The sequence below is a fragment of the Pteropus alecto genome, unplaced genomic scaffold (assembly GCF_000325575.1).
Source record: "Pteropus alecto unplaced genomic scaffold, ASM32557v1 scaffold95, whole genome shotgun sequence".
In the NCBI taxonomy this organism is placed as follows: domain Eukaryota; kingdom Metazoa; phylum Chordata; class Mammalia; order Chiroptera; family Pteropodidae; genus Pteropus; species Pteropus alecto.
The window spans coordinates 18,455,537-18,471,823 of NW_006441071.1; positions in this window are offsets into that span (position 1 = coordinate 18,455,537).

The following is a 16,287-nucleotide window of genomic DNA, read 5'->3' on the forward strand; positions in this document are numbered from 1 at the left end:
AAAATAGACCTTGACTAATTAATTCATTCATTTCCATCTTCAAAAACTTTTTTCTTGACAATCTGTCAAATTGGGCATTGATTTAGGCATCAACTATACAATGGTGAACAAAATAGACATTCACCCTGCTCTTAAGAAATTTATAATCGGTACAGGTGATAAAGACTTGAAGAGGTATATTTGTTTATTCATTCAAAATATATACATTGTGCATACACTATTTCTTATGCTTTGTTCAGGGATACATTAGTGAACAAAATAGACAAGGATTCCTACTCTCAAGGAGTGCTCTGAAATATAAAGGAAGAGGTTTATAGGAACCTTTTCTAGAGAAGTGACATTTAAGCTGTGATGTGAAACATGAGAAGTAGCCAGCAGAGGAAGGGCAGGAATCAAGAACAGAGGGAACAGAAAGGTCCTAAGGTGAGGGGAGGTAGAATAGCTGGAGCACAATGATCAAGGTGACAGTGATATGACCTGAGGTTAGAGAGATGGGAGAGTCAGCTCATGGCAGCATCTGGGAGGTCATGGAAAGAGGTTTGATTTTTAGTTTATGAGCAATGGGAAAGCACTGAAGGAAATTAATTACAGGAGAAATGATTTGATTCGTTTCAAAAAGATCAGTACAATGGCTGCTTAGCGGATAATGGAAGGAAGGAAGAAAGGAAGGAAGGGAAGAAGGAAGAATGGGGGACAAGAGCAGGTATTCACATATTTTTAGTTTCCTTTAACTGTTTTGTTTAAAGAGAAAAATGAATTCAAGAATAACCTACTGAAACCATGTCACAAATTTCTACCATCATTATTAATAATACTAGAGGATGACATTTGGGATCTACAAATATTCTTGATATATATTCTTGTGCTCAAGAAATAAAGAGCAAATATCGATGCTCATTTTGCCTCACTCACCAGTCATAATTCTTCACTTCATCTGAACTCTCCTATTACAGCACAAACCTTTCTTTCTGATGAATTAACCTCGTTATTTTGTGCTTCCCTATAAGACTATAAATGCTTGAGAGCAAACAGTGCCTTTGTCATTTTTTGCAGTTCCACAATACTGTCCTTTATATTTGGGAGCTTTACAATAAATATTTGACTAAGTAAAAAATTAAAGTATAACATTAATTCATTGTAACATAGGATTTTAATTCTTAAAATTAGAATCTTCACCTCCCCAAAGGAAATTTTAGATTCAAGCTAATCTATTTTGAGTTCATTTAATCTTTTAGGTTTTCTAATTATGGCCAATTGAGGTACAATACATGATTCTTCATAAATTCTGATGCTCAGCTCCTCAAACGAGAGGACCACAGCATATTAAGATAACCAAATCACTTTCTCAGGAATTTATGTGACATTCTGAGTTCTGTTTATTTTCTTTAAAGCTATGACACTGGTTTACCTGACATTGACTTTATTTACTTCATGTCTCTGAAAATGATAAAAATCTGTTAGAATAGCTGTTATCAACAGGACAAATAATAAATATTGGAAAAAATGTGGAGAAAAAGGAATCCTCATACATTGTTGGTGGGACTGCAAATTGGTACAGCCGCTATGGAAAACAGTATGGAGGTTCCTCAAAAAACTAAGAATTGATCAACCATATGATCCAGCAATCCCTCTACTGGATATTTATCTCAAAGACTTGAAAACCCCTATCTGAAAAGATATATGCACACCGATGTTCATAGCAGCATTATTCACAGTGGCCAGGACATAGAAGCAACCGAAGTGTCCTACAATAGATGACTGGCTAATGAAGCTGTGGTACATATATACAATGGAATATTACTCAGCCATAAGAAGAGATGAAATATTGCCATTTGCGACAACATGGATGGATCTCAAGATAATCATGCTGAGCAAAATAAGGCAGACAGAAAAAGTTGGAAATCACATGACATCACTTATATGTGGGATATAAACCTAAAAGCAACAAATGAGCAGGACAAACAGAGACTTATGGACATGGACTATTGATTAGTGGTTACTAGAGGGTGGGGGGAGGAAGGAGAGGGTAGTAGATGGGGTGAAAGGGGTCAAATATGTGGTGACAGAAAGAAATCTGGCTGCGGGCGGTAAACACACAATGCAATATATGTATGCCTTACTGTTAAATTGTACACCTGAAACTTATTGGATTTCGTTAACCAATGTCACCATAAAAATACAAAGAAAGAAAATTCATAATATCAACCACCTGCCACAATACTCCTCACAGTAACACAGAATAGTGCTATACAAGTCATTCACCAGGACCAGCTTCTTTCATCATAGAACTGTGTGATTTTTATTGGGAGTACGTTTTAGTAGCTAAAATTAATGACTTTCCCACATCCATTCGACTGGGATGGGGGCTTATCTCCCAGGGAATGTATCTAACACAGGAGAAATACCTCTGCAAATAATGCAGAGATGCTTTTCATTAGAGCACTTCCCTGAGATCTTCATTTTGAATTTGATTCTGCATCCTCTGAGCTCTCATGGCACCATGGACTTACTCTATAGAAGTATACTTGTACCCTATAGAGTCGTGATTCATTTCATACATCTTTCTTTTTTATTAAAATGTAAGTCCATGAGGGCAGTTTCTTATTTATTTTTGTATCCCTAGCATCTGATTCATTGTAAGATGTTCAACATATGTGTGATAAAGAAAAAAAGATTTTAGCACTAGTTGAAAGTTTTTGACTCAAAGGCACAGTTTTACTTCACAGTAAGCAAGAAACCACACACTTTAGGTCAGTCATTCTCAACTAAGGTCAATTTAGGCCCCCAGGAAACATTTGTCAATATCTGAAGACATTTTTGGTTGTCACAACAGAGAGGATATGAGTGTGCTGCTGTCATCTACTCGGTAGAAGCCAGAAATGTTGCTAAATGTTGCTAAATTGTGGAATGCATAGGACAGCTGCCTACAACAAAGTATCATATGGTCCAAAATGTCAACAGTGCCCAGGTTAAGACATCAGGCTTTAGGTTAAGGTTTTAATCACTCTTCACACATATTAAAACAGAGCAGCAGCCCACAAGTTTATCTTACTAGAAACTGCTTGTGTTTTATCCAAAGTCTCATGATCAATGTAAACAATAGTTTTAAGAAACTGAGTGCAAAAGCACCTTAGCATTTGACCTTATATATCTTTAGATAGTATGTAAAAGCTTTATGTACATGATGTTAAAATAAAATGCAAAATAGAGACCAAACATGAAAATTCCCGAACCGACAAAACCATCTAAGCTGTGTAAGAGAAATTCAATCTAGCTTATTTCACGAACATGAGCAAAACTTAGGTTATTTCTTGTAAATGCCTGTGATCATCACAAAGGAAACTTAAGTCATCTTCCTAAAATGGCATAAGATAATCACTTTTAACCAATCTCCTTCCTTCTGAAAACTCCCATTGTATTAACCATTCATTGTAAAGGTTAAACAACTTCCTCATTTGCACTTTATAAACCATCCTGTACTGTTGGTATGCCTCTGAGCTTCATATCAGTTTTGGGTTTGAAAGCTCCCAGTTTGCAAACTGTTCTTATATGCACAATATACTGTTCCTAAATACTATTTTACAGCCCTGGTTTTAATTTTTGCTGTTTCTGAATTTTGAACAACGATAAGATCAAATCTCAGGCAGCCTCTAATGTGCAGAGTAGGTAAGGGCAAGAATTAAAAAGAGAGGCGGGAATGAAAATGAAGGTAAAAAGAATGAAGACAAATTGTCCCTTGTTCCCCCTGTTCAGATAAGATTGGCTGGAGTTTCCCAAGTATAAAATGAAAGCCTACCTCTTTCACAGACAGCCCTCATTCCAGCAAAGCCACACCTAGTGTTGGATTCTGTTGGTTTCTATGTGGAGCTATGACCTTTCTTTAGCAGATCAATGAGGCCACAAACGGACTACATCAAAGTCCCTACAGCTACTACCAGTCTATGGCTGGACCTGCTGTAAACAAACATGAGAACCTACTGCTGTAATCATCTTTGTTCATTTCCATCTTCCCACTGCCTTAAATCCAAACTCTTCTGCTTCCATAAATGGTAAAGTTTTCTGTTATTTTTTAAACTAAGTTTTTAGTTGTTCATGTTAAGAAAATGCTGATTATTCAACAATTTGGGTTCTCCTATACCAGAAAACAAAAATAAATAAAAACTGAAGAAGTATGCTTTAGAGTCATCTTGCAAAACTTTTACTAGATGGTGATCTACCATCATGCCCATTGGCTGATCAAGCATTCACCCACCCTGCCTGCATTTACAAATGCCACCCTTCTCTTTCTAAGCCATTCCTTGATATTTCTCTTCATTTATCTCTGCTAAAACAACCTACTAACATGATACATCAGTTATGGTGAAAATAAAAGACATGCTATACACGAATTGAAGGTAAAAAGAAAAGACAAAACTTGATAATATTTTACCTGATGATCTTAAACTTTACTCTGGTTCATTTCTCTAGTTTTGAGTTGTGTTTTCAAATGTGGGTTAAAATATGTCTTTGCAACCTATAAAATATACAGTTTTTGTTCTTAAAACCTTGGGAAAGTCTTTTTTCCTACTCCGGCATCATTTTCTTATATATAATAAGATGAATTCTATGTGCCCCCTTTTAATTATAAACTCTATAATGCTATCATTCTGAGTAAATTTATTTTCTGAATATCCTTTCTCCTGGGATAAAGCCAATTCTGCTGTTTGCTTCTTATAGACAGCTGTTGCCACAATTACATTTTTCTTCAAAAATGAATGATGCATAGCCAACCAAGAGCTAGTGGTTAAATCAAAAGGGAAAAAAAAACCTATTATTTTCCCTTTGATCTCCTTCCAAAATCTGAGATGTGACATATTCAATGATGATTTCAGCCCCTCTGAAGGCCATTCTGTTGCTTTTTTTCTTTTATTCAGAGATATGGTGGCCATGAAAGCAGAAAAAAAAAGTAAGAAGTAACCTTCAAAGTTACAAATGTTCACCATGTGAGTTGAGGACATCTTTATGAATAGACAATGGAGTTGGAATTCAGATGCTGTTTCTGCTGATAATGTTTTCATATTTGAAGTCACCATGTATTAGTTAGTAAACTCAGTCTTGCTTCTGTGATTTCATTACAGTCCTAACTTAATTGCACTGCAGTTCTTTTCTCTGAAAATAGAGCGTCCATTTACCTCTACAAAGCACTATTCCTTTTCTTTCTGAGCACCAACTATGTACCAGGTGCCAGCACACAGGATTAAAGAGTACTGACAATGAAGGAACCCCTAGTCTGTCACAGAAGGGAGATTATATGCAAATATTTTATTTTTAATAAAATGTGATGAGAACTACAAGAGAGATAATTACCAGGGGATATTGAGGAGAAAGAGATTGACTGTTGTGTGGATCAGGGGAAGTTTTACAGAGGAGGTGTTGTTTGCACCCAGTTTCGAAGGATAAAGAGGAGTTCACCAAACAGACAAAGAAGGAAAAACATTTCAGGTAGAGAAAGCAGTGCGTGCAAGGTGTGACAAAATATATGACTTGGGATCTAGATATAGTTTTCCAGGGCCGGAAAAAAGGTATGCATGCAAGGACAGATGCAGTCTGCGGGGCTAAGATGATGAGGGTGGGGGCTAACCATAGAGGTTCCTGTAAGGCATGTTAAGGAATCTGTCTTTATCTTATGGATTAATATGAATTTTGAGGGTTTGTAGATGGAAATAGTATTTCACAAAGTGCATTCCACAGAATACAGTCCTCTCTATACTTTTCAAAAAAAAAAAGTTGTTAGTCAGTAAAGTTTAGGAAAAATATGTATTATAACACCCTCTTAGAAAACCATAATGTACAAATCCCAAAGACAATAAATCTGACAGTGAAGAGTCCTGCTAATCGAAGTTAATCCAGAATTTCCCAAATGTAACATCTTTAACATTCCACAGATTGAGCGTTTGCAGAGCAATATGAAAAACGTCTGGTGATGTCATTACATTTGCATTTTAGAAGAGTTGCTTTAAGGTCATCTTCTAAAGTAATCTAGAGGATGAATTAGAGTTGAAACAGGAAAGTGCTATAATGGTACAGATGAAGATGACAAGACCTTAAATTAATAAGAAAAGTTATGGGCTTTTAGATGAAGGACATTTAGGGTAGAGACTTTTAAGAATATGGTAATTGATTGGGTGGGAGGCGGTACCACATAAGGAAGGAGGAGGAGGAGATGGACCCTAGGTCATCAAACACGGTAACTTTGTAGATAGTGGATCATCTACTAAGAGGGAAATATAAAGGAGAACAGGTTGGGGGCAAATTATGATTTCAGTGCTGGTGCAGATGAAAACTTTCATGCTCAATGGCTAGTCAATAAAAACTATGTGATAGTGGTGACTAAAATATTACATATAAAATATTTTCAACATAATTGCAAAGGTATGGGACTGAGCTATTTAAGACATATTTTCTTATATATTTATATAAATTGAATGGATTTACATGGAGAGAAATTGTGTATTTACAGCAATCCTAAGGGAAATACTTTCATAAAACCTATAATCACAAGTGAATGTATCTTTATACTAAGTTTGCACTTGCATACATATTGATTTTTCAAGCTGAGACATTTTGGTGGGTCTTTTAACAATGTCATTGACAGTCAATACTCCTCCATTATTGCCAATACCCTGGTAACTGAATGAACTGTTTTAATTTTCATCCAGATGACAGATTGCTTCACTTCCTGAGAATGAAGTAATATTTCTTTATAAGATACATAAAATTGGGGGGAGGGTAATTTGGTCACTATGTATTAAATTGCTCTGTGGGAATATTTGCTGTACTTATTCAACAAGTATTTACACCTTACAAAAAAACCCATCAGAAGTTTTTCGCCATCTAAAAGCATCAGGACTCACATTTTTCAAGAATGGTATTTTATTTTATTAACACCATTAGTGGTATTGCTCATCAAATTATTAGTGAATGAATGGCTGAAATTATAAAAATAAAATATATGGCATAAAGCTTCATAGTCACATTATCTAGGTAAATTACATGGCACTTGTGAGTGTATCAAGTGCTACTCTCAGCTCTTTGCACATATTGACACATTTAATTCTTACCATAACAGAATGAAATAAATGCTGCTATTAACCCTGCTTTATAGATGGGGAAACTGAAGATAAGTAAGGTGTCCAAGTTCACTCAGTAAAGCTGGACTTGAACCCAGGCGGCCTGGCTCTAGAGTCTGAGCCACTGACCCCTGACCATAATTTATTTGCACTTGTCCAGCAGTGACCTTTCAAGCTCGTGCTCCCACTGTCCCAATGAATTCTACTTATTACAGACAATACATTCCATACATCATCTGAATTTTATACATTATTGAGAATTTGTGTCCTCTTACATCATTATTTTCCTATTCAAAAATAAATAAATGTTTATACAATTACAATAAGTTGGTATTTACTTTATGGAATTTTCATTTTGAATTTCTATTCCCCAAAATAATGTTTTATTTTTAATTAATATGTCAATACTTTAAGTATATGAACACATTAAATTAATATCTTCCTGTGATTGTTGACTGCCAGTTACTATGGTAATTGCTTTATATACATTATCATATTTAATCTTCTCAACATTCACAGAATATTTTATAGATAAACGATCTGAGATCCAAAGGGGAAAAAGTTTTTCCTGGTCTCAGGATCCTGAAAGTTGTTCCTCTTAAAAATTGCAGGCTACTTATAATTTGGGGAAAATAATAGATTTGTAAACTTAAGTTCTTGGCAATATTATTTGTAGTTGAGTACCTGACATCCTCAATTCTAAAACTACATTTATACAAAAAAACTTCAATTGCTTTAAGAAGAGTTGGAAAAAACTAAAACTCACAATAATCCCACAATTTACACTGACTACCATTATTTTAAATCTCCTTTCTGTTTTTCTAAAACTATTATGATCCTAATTTTACTTAACATTATTATATCACAAGTATTTCTATAATTATCATTTTAATGGCTTTATCTTATTTCACTTAGTTGACATTATAACTTAGTTAACTTTCCTCCAATCATTCTCAGTTTCCTTAACAACTGCAAAATATTTTTTTAAAAGTTACAGTGACCAAATTTGTACAATTTTCTCCCTTTTTTTTGTTGTTGTTTTTGTATTTTATTTATTTATTTATTTTTAAATTTATTGGGGTAACATTGGTAAATAAGACTAAATTTCAAAATGAGCAAGAGACAGTATATTCAAAAGGCTGTTTATTTGTCTTGACATTTACTTCTAAACCACAACGTACAATAGTGCCAAAAGATAAGTCTCATGAAGACTTCTTGGCCGACAACAGTATCTTTCATCTCAATTCTTTGAGCCATAATTCCCATAAAATTCATCACAAATCTTGTATACGCTGCAAGGACTCATTCCTTAGGCTAAACGATCTTGTCTTATTTACTTTCTCTATACTCTACAGCACTTAGATTGCTGTGAATAGAGAAGTAAAGCTGTGTATTGATTTTGGCATAATGCCAGCCAGTCGAGACATAAGGTGTCCATGAATATGTACAAAAGCCACAGAACCAGCCAAAGAAATAAGAACCCTAGACCTCAAATACAAGAATCTTAAAAAAACCCTATGAGGTGGGAACCACTACCACTCGTTTTGCAGATGAGGAAACTGAAGTTAGGACAGTTTGGATGACTTGCTCGAGGTTGCCATTGATCAGAGCCTGAGTAAGAAACCAGACAAGTGTATTTCAGAGCTGCCCACGTACTGACCGCACCACTCCCTGTTTCCCTAAGCTTTGTTTCTGTCTTCCTTTCTTCCTACATTACTAAAATATTTCATCTTCCATCCTCTGCATCCCAAAGCAGAGCATTTCTATGTTAAGGTATATTTCGAAAATCTACCTAATGCTAAATTAAAAAAAAAATTCTTAGAAGCATATTAGTTGCCCGTGGGTGTATAATTTCTCATTAAAACTGAAAAAAGATATGTTTAAATCTTACACAAGGTGTTTTAACAAAGAAATACATTTAATTTGATGATAACAAAGAAAGATATTTTTATAAGTATGTAACACCCACTTGGTTCTCTTAAATCCATGTGTGGGATCTTTAATATTTTAATATAAATTAAGGGAAAAGATGAATTAGAACTTTCGTGACAAAGAAAAAATACAGAGGTTAATAAAGCCACTCTCATTTATTACTTGCAAAATATCTTCTGCATTTTTAAAATATAAAAATTATGTGATTTTTAATTTTCTTTGAGCATAACAATACCAAGGTGTCCTATAGGAGTCACACCGACTATTCATCTGAGTTTGCTTTCCGACATTAACTTAAATTCCTCATGCAGCTTATTAAACTTAAATTCCTCACGCAGCTTATTAAACTTGTTTACTCTCACATACTTGAGAAAAAAAGAATCATTTGGCTAAGAGATGGAGCTATAAATAAGTAAGATTTATTTTTAAAAGCCTTCTTTGAAATGGGTGAGACTTTGGGACATGTGAGTGCATGTACTAAATACCTAATGCTTTATTGTCCCGACTGATTACATATATCAAGTTAACTAAGGTTCAGGACACCCTTGATTCCAGTTTCACTAACTTTATTCCCAATGCTTTCTTACCCATCATGTTTTCAAACATCTATTTTCAGAAGATTCTTAAGCCTCTTTTAATGGCTTTCAGTCTTCCATGATATGTAGCCTAGGACTATCTATAAGTCTATTATGAGAGCTAGAGCATCATGCACAAATCCCGTGATATTAACAACACCTTTTGTGCATCCACCAAAAGCTGTTGTGAATGTCCAACAGTTGGTTGGGTTAACTGAATATTTATTGTTGTAGTTCTTCCCTCACACCATCACCTCTCCTAACCAGTGGTTATTCTCTCTTACTACTTTTTCTCACATATTCTAAATTCAAGTGGCCCACTCTGTTGAAATCCAAAACTGTCACAACTAATATCAACTGATGTCACACCCTGATTTCCTTTTGAGAATAAATAACCTATATAACTATTTAATATCAGCCAACTTGCTGTATTTGTCCCCTCTCTGGCTAGAGAAAGAGAATTTGTGTCCATCACCAGTTCCAACGCCATGAGTGGTTGAGACCTGTCACACCTCTCAAACTTATGAAGTCTACTGCGGCCAAATCCAGAATTCTAAGATATTTGCTCTTTCATGGCTATTTTCATATTATATAGCTCACCCCCTTGCATTTCATTGCACAGCACTAGTGAACTAAAAGCCTGTCTGGACTCTTGCCTTTATTTTATCCAGCTCTCAGGATTATGAGATACTGAACACTGAAACCTGAAGAATGATTTATGTGAGGATGTCAAAATAAAGAATAGTTAAGGGCTATGAACACGAACTAACCTGGTAATTTTTATATCATGAGGGAATGAGAAAAGATAGTGGGTTGAATTTTGACATTCAAGCAAGAAAGAACAAAACTTTTTAAAATAGTTAATACAGATAATGCATCACCATATTTACATTTTATGCTGTTTTCTTTTTCTGTGTTTTTGTCCCTCCAGTAATTCCTTCTGGAATCTTTTCCTTCCTTTTATCTCTTTTTCTCTTCCTTCCTAATTCTCTCCATAAGTGGCAAAATAAGCACAGAAGCATAAATCAAAATAGTTCTAGTGTGTTCTATGTTTTTATTAATGAACAAAATATGAATTCTTAGAATTCCATATCCTTCTCCCCCTCCCCCCCCAAAAAAAAATCATGCCAAAAGACAAAAGTTAATTTTAATCCCACATGACTCAAACTTTATTTAAAAAGCAAGAAAGTTAACTCTGTTAGTCATTCATGGCAAATTTACAGAGGAGAGTACCCTTGAAGCTATTCCATCCTTCTGGAGCACTTGATCTCCCTTCGCCACCCTACCCCACCCCTCCTTCTCCTCCTAAGTCTCATCCTCTTTGCCTGGCTACCTTATCCTTTAAGACTCATCTTAAATGTCACCTCCTTAGAAAAGTCTTCTAAGAGTTCCCATAAAGTTAGTATCCCATCCACTATTATATGCTGTAACACCCTAGAAGATTACTTTATGGCACTTATCAAAAATATAATAAACAAATTACTCACATAATCACTTTTGTCTTCCCTTCTAGACTGGATGTACCATGAGGGCAATATCTGCTTCTGTCTCATTTATCACTGCACCTCCAGCACCCAGCACAGATGCTGCCCATAGGGAGGGCTTGGGCTCTCCTGCCCATAGGGAGGGCTTAGATGTTTGTTGAGTAAGTGAATAAACAAATGCACAGATAAATAAATGGGTGATGATTTCCATGCATTCTGTACTACAGCTCATTCTTGTCATTCCCCCAATCCACAGAGAAACTTGGGAGTCCCAGACAGGCTCATTACTCAGATGCTATTTATCATTTCTGCCATTGCCCTCTCAGAGGACCTAAAACTCCATGGCCCACATCCTGCTTTAAACACCAAGGCTTACTCTTTTACTGTGATTATTAATTATATTTTACTTTCGAATGCCCAGAGGTGCCGCTTGGCATTTGTTTTCTGCCACACGATCTAAATGGACATGACAGAAGATGGACTTGTATCATCTTTGCTAATATTCCCAGTGGGTGATAAATAATGAGAACAATCAACATGTAAACAAAATGAACCTCAGGTCTTCCTGACTGTTGCCACCAAAGCTCCTGGGGTATATAAGAAAAGACAGGAATTACTTTCCATCTTATTGCATTTTAAATCCCTTGAGATCAGTCACCCTGAAGTTGTTCTTGTTCCAGAAGCTGTTACAAGATTGTGATGAGCAAACAACACAGGAGCAAATTTGCTGAAAAACATGAAATACTTTACACTGATTATTTAAAATGGTTTGTGCTGGTTGGTTATGATAAAATTTATTGAGGTGATGCTATATCAGAAACCATGAATTGAGTTATTTCTTTAAACAGTTATGGTACTTAGAACTAAATGCTCTTACAGAAGTCTGAATATCCTAGCATAGGCTTTTGGTGGGAACTGAAGTTAGATCTGCTTATAGGGACCAGTCACTTCTTCTTAGAGGAAGTGACTTTTGCCTTGGACTTTGAAAGAGAAATATAAATTTATGAGAGTAGGTCCGAGGACATCTCAGAGCAAACCACATGTGCAAAGGAATGAAGATGGAAACATACATGGGAGACTTATCAGTGAATAACAGTATAGGGTGTGGGTACAGGTGGAGAGTGAACCAAGATATGAGTTTTCAATTTTATAATGCACGTGCATTCCAACTTTCGGTAACATTTTAAATAATACACACAAACCATAGATTCATATTTGAAAAGCCACGTACATCATATGTGAGTCTCTAAAAAGCACAAGTGTTCCTGTTCTTAAGTAAAAAGAAAGAGATGTAAGCAGTGAAAGAATGCCATGTCAAACCATCAGACCCAGAAACCAGGTTAATTTTACATACGTGGTCAGGAGACTATGAACATTTTTATGTGCTTTATTCTATGATGCTTGAAATGTTTTGAGGGGCATGGCAGGTATTTAAGAGAAAAACTGAATACTTTTCTCCTCTGAGTCAGTGAACCAGGACCAGAATCTCAGCACCTGCACAGAGTAACATGGCAGAATAATCTGATTTGAAATAAAAGGCTGCATTTTCTCCAGAGGTTGGCACCTCTTTATAAAAGGCAAGACTCACCCTTTGGACAGTGAGCTAGGAGGTTGGGATATAAAGCCAAAAGAAGAAAGAGCTATTCTTTTATGTCTGAGTGAATTTTCTAAAACTGAGTTAAAGCCTGCCTTTTAGCAGCACAAAAAAATGACTGGAGAAATTGGAGTAAATGACACTCTATATAGCAGATAATAAGGAAAACACACAACTGTTTGAGCAGGAATAACTTTGCCCTTGGAACGTTTATAAAATACCTCCTAGATATATTCCTGCCTGAAATTCCCTGTGGATTTTGGTTCCTAGGAATGATCAGGGTCAAAAGCGGGGCTTCTTCTTGATGGCAGAACCAGAGGTCAGGGAAGATTCTGAGAAGCTCACACTTCATGTTTAAATCCCTGGATCACTTTTGTAGTAAAATAAATATTTGTACATCTCATCTTTATATGAGTTTGCACATTATGACCATCCAGGGTAAAAATCAGGACTCTTAATCTAACTCATTCTCTTTATAATTTTTCAAGTCCAATTTAGTTCTAAGAATTATACTTTTGTTCTGCATGTAGTCTTGCAGTTTTTGTTACTCTGGCTAAAGCTTTCCAGCAGTTTCTCCCCACCTTCAGAAAATATTCCAAACACCTAGAAGGTCTTATGCAATCTGTCCCTTGCCCCTTGGACTTGTCCTATACCACTCTTCCACTTACTCAACCTAGCCTTATGTCTATTTCTTGAAAACACCAAGTTTTCCCTGCCTCAGGGTCATGAGAACTGCTGTTTCCTCCAACTGGAATGCCCTCCTCCCAAGTATTCACCTAATCGATTCCTTCTAACTATTCTGGCCTCAGTTCACCTATCCCTTCCTGTGGTAGCCGGCATCCAAAATGCTACTCCAAATGATCCTCACACCTCCTGGCATTCACACTCATGTAGCAGTCTCCTCCCACATTGCATTAGCATTAATCTGTGTGACCAAAAGTATAGGAAATAATACAATGTAACTTCCAAGGTTAAAAAATAAAATATATTGCTGCTCTGCTTTGCTCGCTTGGATCACTTATTTTGGGGAAAACCAGGTGACATGTCATGAGGACACTTATATGTCCCCATGGAAAGAGAATGTAGAGATCTAGTAGAAATATACATGAGGTAAAGAAGCGGACTTTTTTTTTTTTTTTTTAGCAAGAATAAATAGGGAGAAATATTAGAGGATCAGAGTTAAGGTAGAATTGATGATCACCACAAATAAAATAAAAAAAAAGAAAAAGAAAAACCTTACAGTGAGGTGTAAAACAAGTCAAACAAATGTAATAGAGGCAATCTGGTTGTCTTTCAGACCATCTAAAATATCTGCATCTGGGTCATCCAAAGCAGTTTTACAACCCAAGCAGGGAAAACTGCTCTATATCCAGCTACTTTCTCTGTTAATTAAACATACATTTTAAAAAGTTCTATATAAGTACATGGTTTAATCCTTTACAAGCATACAGTAGGTGTAGCATATATAACTCCATGACTAAAAATGGGGTAAAATAGCTACACATATGCAGCATTCATATACACACAAACAGCACGTAATTTGTATGTGGATTTTACCAAAGATTCAGTGGAGAAAAACTGTATCTATTTCTTGGCTTTTCAGAAAGTCCTTTTAGCCCCTCTGGTTTAGGTCTTGCCATCTATACAAATTCACAGCTGCTGGAACTGTGTTTAATGACAGCTTTCGATAATGAAGCAACATTATGCCCTCACACACCTTCACATACTTGCTATACATTCATTCCAATGTGTATGACTTTACAATTATGCTGCACTAAGATGAATACTGGTATTCATTTACTTAGAGAAGCGCAAACCATTCAACGTGTCGAATTCCTATTCAAATTTTAAGAGGAAATAAAATAGAGCCATTATAAATTTGATGTGGAGAATATTTTCCATGCAGTTAAAAGATAAATTTTGCAAGGAGTTAAGCTATCAGAGGTTTGAATAAGGATATCAACTCTACAATTTTCAATGAACACTAGTAATAAAGTGAGTTCTGGTTCACAAACATGAAAAAGAATGTTTTTTCCCCCTCGTTTCCTGCCCTAAAATCAAAATTGGCAAATAATTTCCCTATAGTCAAAATTATTAAGCCTATTTTAGTACAAAACATAACTATTGAATACAATTACAGTTGGAAAGGGTTTCATATCTTTGACAATATATTTTGTGGATTTCTCCACTGAAGATGCAAACCGCACCATGGATAAAGGAAATGTAGATCATCGGGCCCATGGATAAAGGAAATGTAGATCATTCTTACAATAAGGAAAAGAGATGGCTATGCTTCTGGGAGACCATGCTAAGTGAGCTCTTACCAGGCAGAAGAAGAATGTCTGGTTGGGGGAAAAGCAAACATAAAAGAGTCACAAAGGGCTCTCAGAGGGGCCTGATTTCATTTAGATAATGACTGGACTGGCAAATACGCCTTCCATGGAGCTCTCAGTGGGAGGTGTCACTATCTTCTCCAGCAGCCCTAGACATAAAGTCCCAAACACACTAAGTGAAGTCATTTTTGCACTTGATGAACAGCAACAGAAGCAGTCTTCTTGAATCAAAAGACATGAAAGAAATGGGTGAACAGGAGTGTGATGGAAGGAGGGAAAGGATAAAGATCTATTCACGCTCTGTCCCTGGGGGGCCAAAGTAGTAGCTGTCATCCTTCCTCTTCTGAAGATCAGATCAGTGCCACTTATCCCAGGCTTGTTTTGCCAGCTGGATAGTCTGAGACATAATTTTGGGTAACAGAAGAATACCATTTAATTCAAAACTTAGAAAAGTAAGAGTTGTGCTTCAAAGGAATCTTGGCAAATGAACCCCGCAGGTAATAACTTGAAATGAGAGTGCATCCTATTTCGAACAGTGCCTGGTTATGGGAGGAAAGCATATCACTTTTTCATCTTTTTTTCATTTTCAATGATTAAGACATCCAGAAAGTAGATATGGCATAGAGAGACACCGACAATTTTTACAATTTTTACAATGATTACAATTTTTCATAGCTAGACTCGAAACAATAACAAATATAATTTTAAAAGATTAAAAATACAAAAAAACTTACACATTAATGTAAAGGATATTTAAAAAATGAAAGTGTGTTTGGCAATATACTTTACAAAGTCCAAGTAAGCCAATATGTACTAACTGCTTTTCCTAGAAAAATACCATGTGTTTACTTATGTACTTATGTATTAGTTCATTTATTAATTTATTAATTCATTTATATATTCGCTTGCTAAGTACTTAAGAAGTTTAGGAGATACTAAGATGAAACAGATTCAGAGGTTTATAATCCACAATGAAAAGATTAAGTGCAGCTATATCCGCTAAAACAGGCCCAAATACCTGGATAATATATAGTTTATTCTTAGAGTCTGATGTTGTCAAATTAGCACATCTAGAATAGAAACCATATAAATTATCAATTTTCATATTATATAGACTATCTTTTTGTATAATCATCTTTATTGTTATATTTTTATTCATAATTATGCTCTGTATTTTTATTCATAATAGAGCTCAGATATATCATTCTAGTAAGGTAAATCAGGAGCCAGAATCTAAAAATTTACATAAATTTACAATAC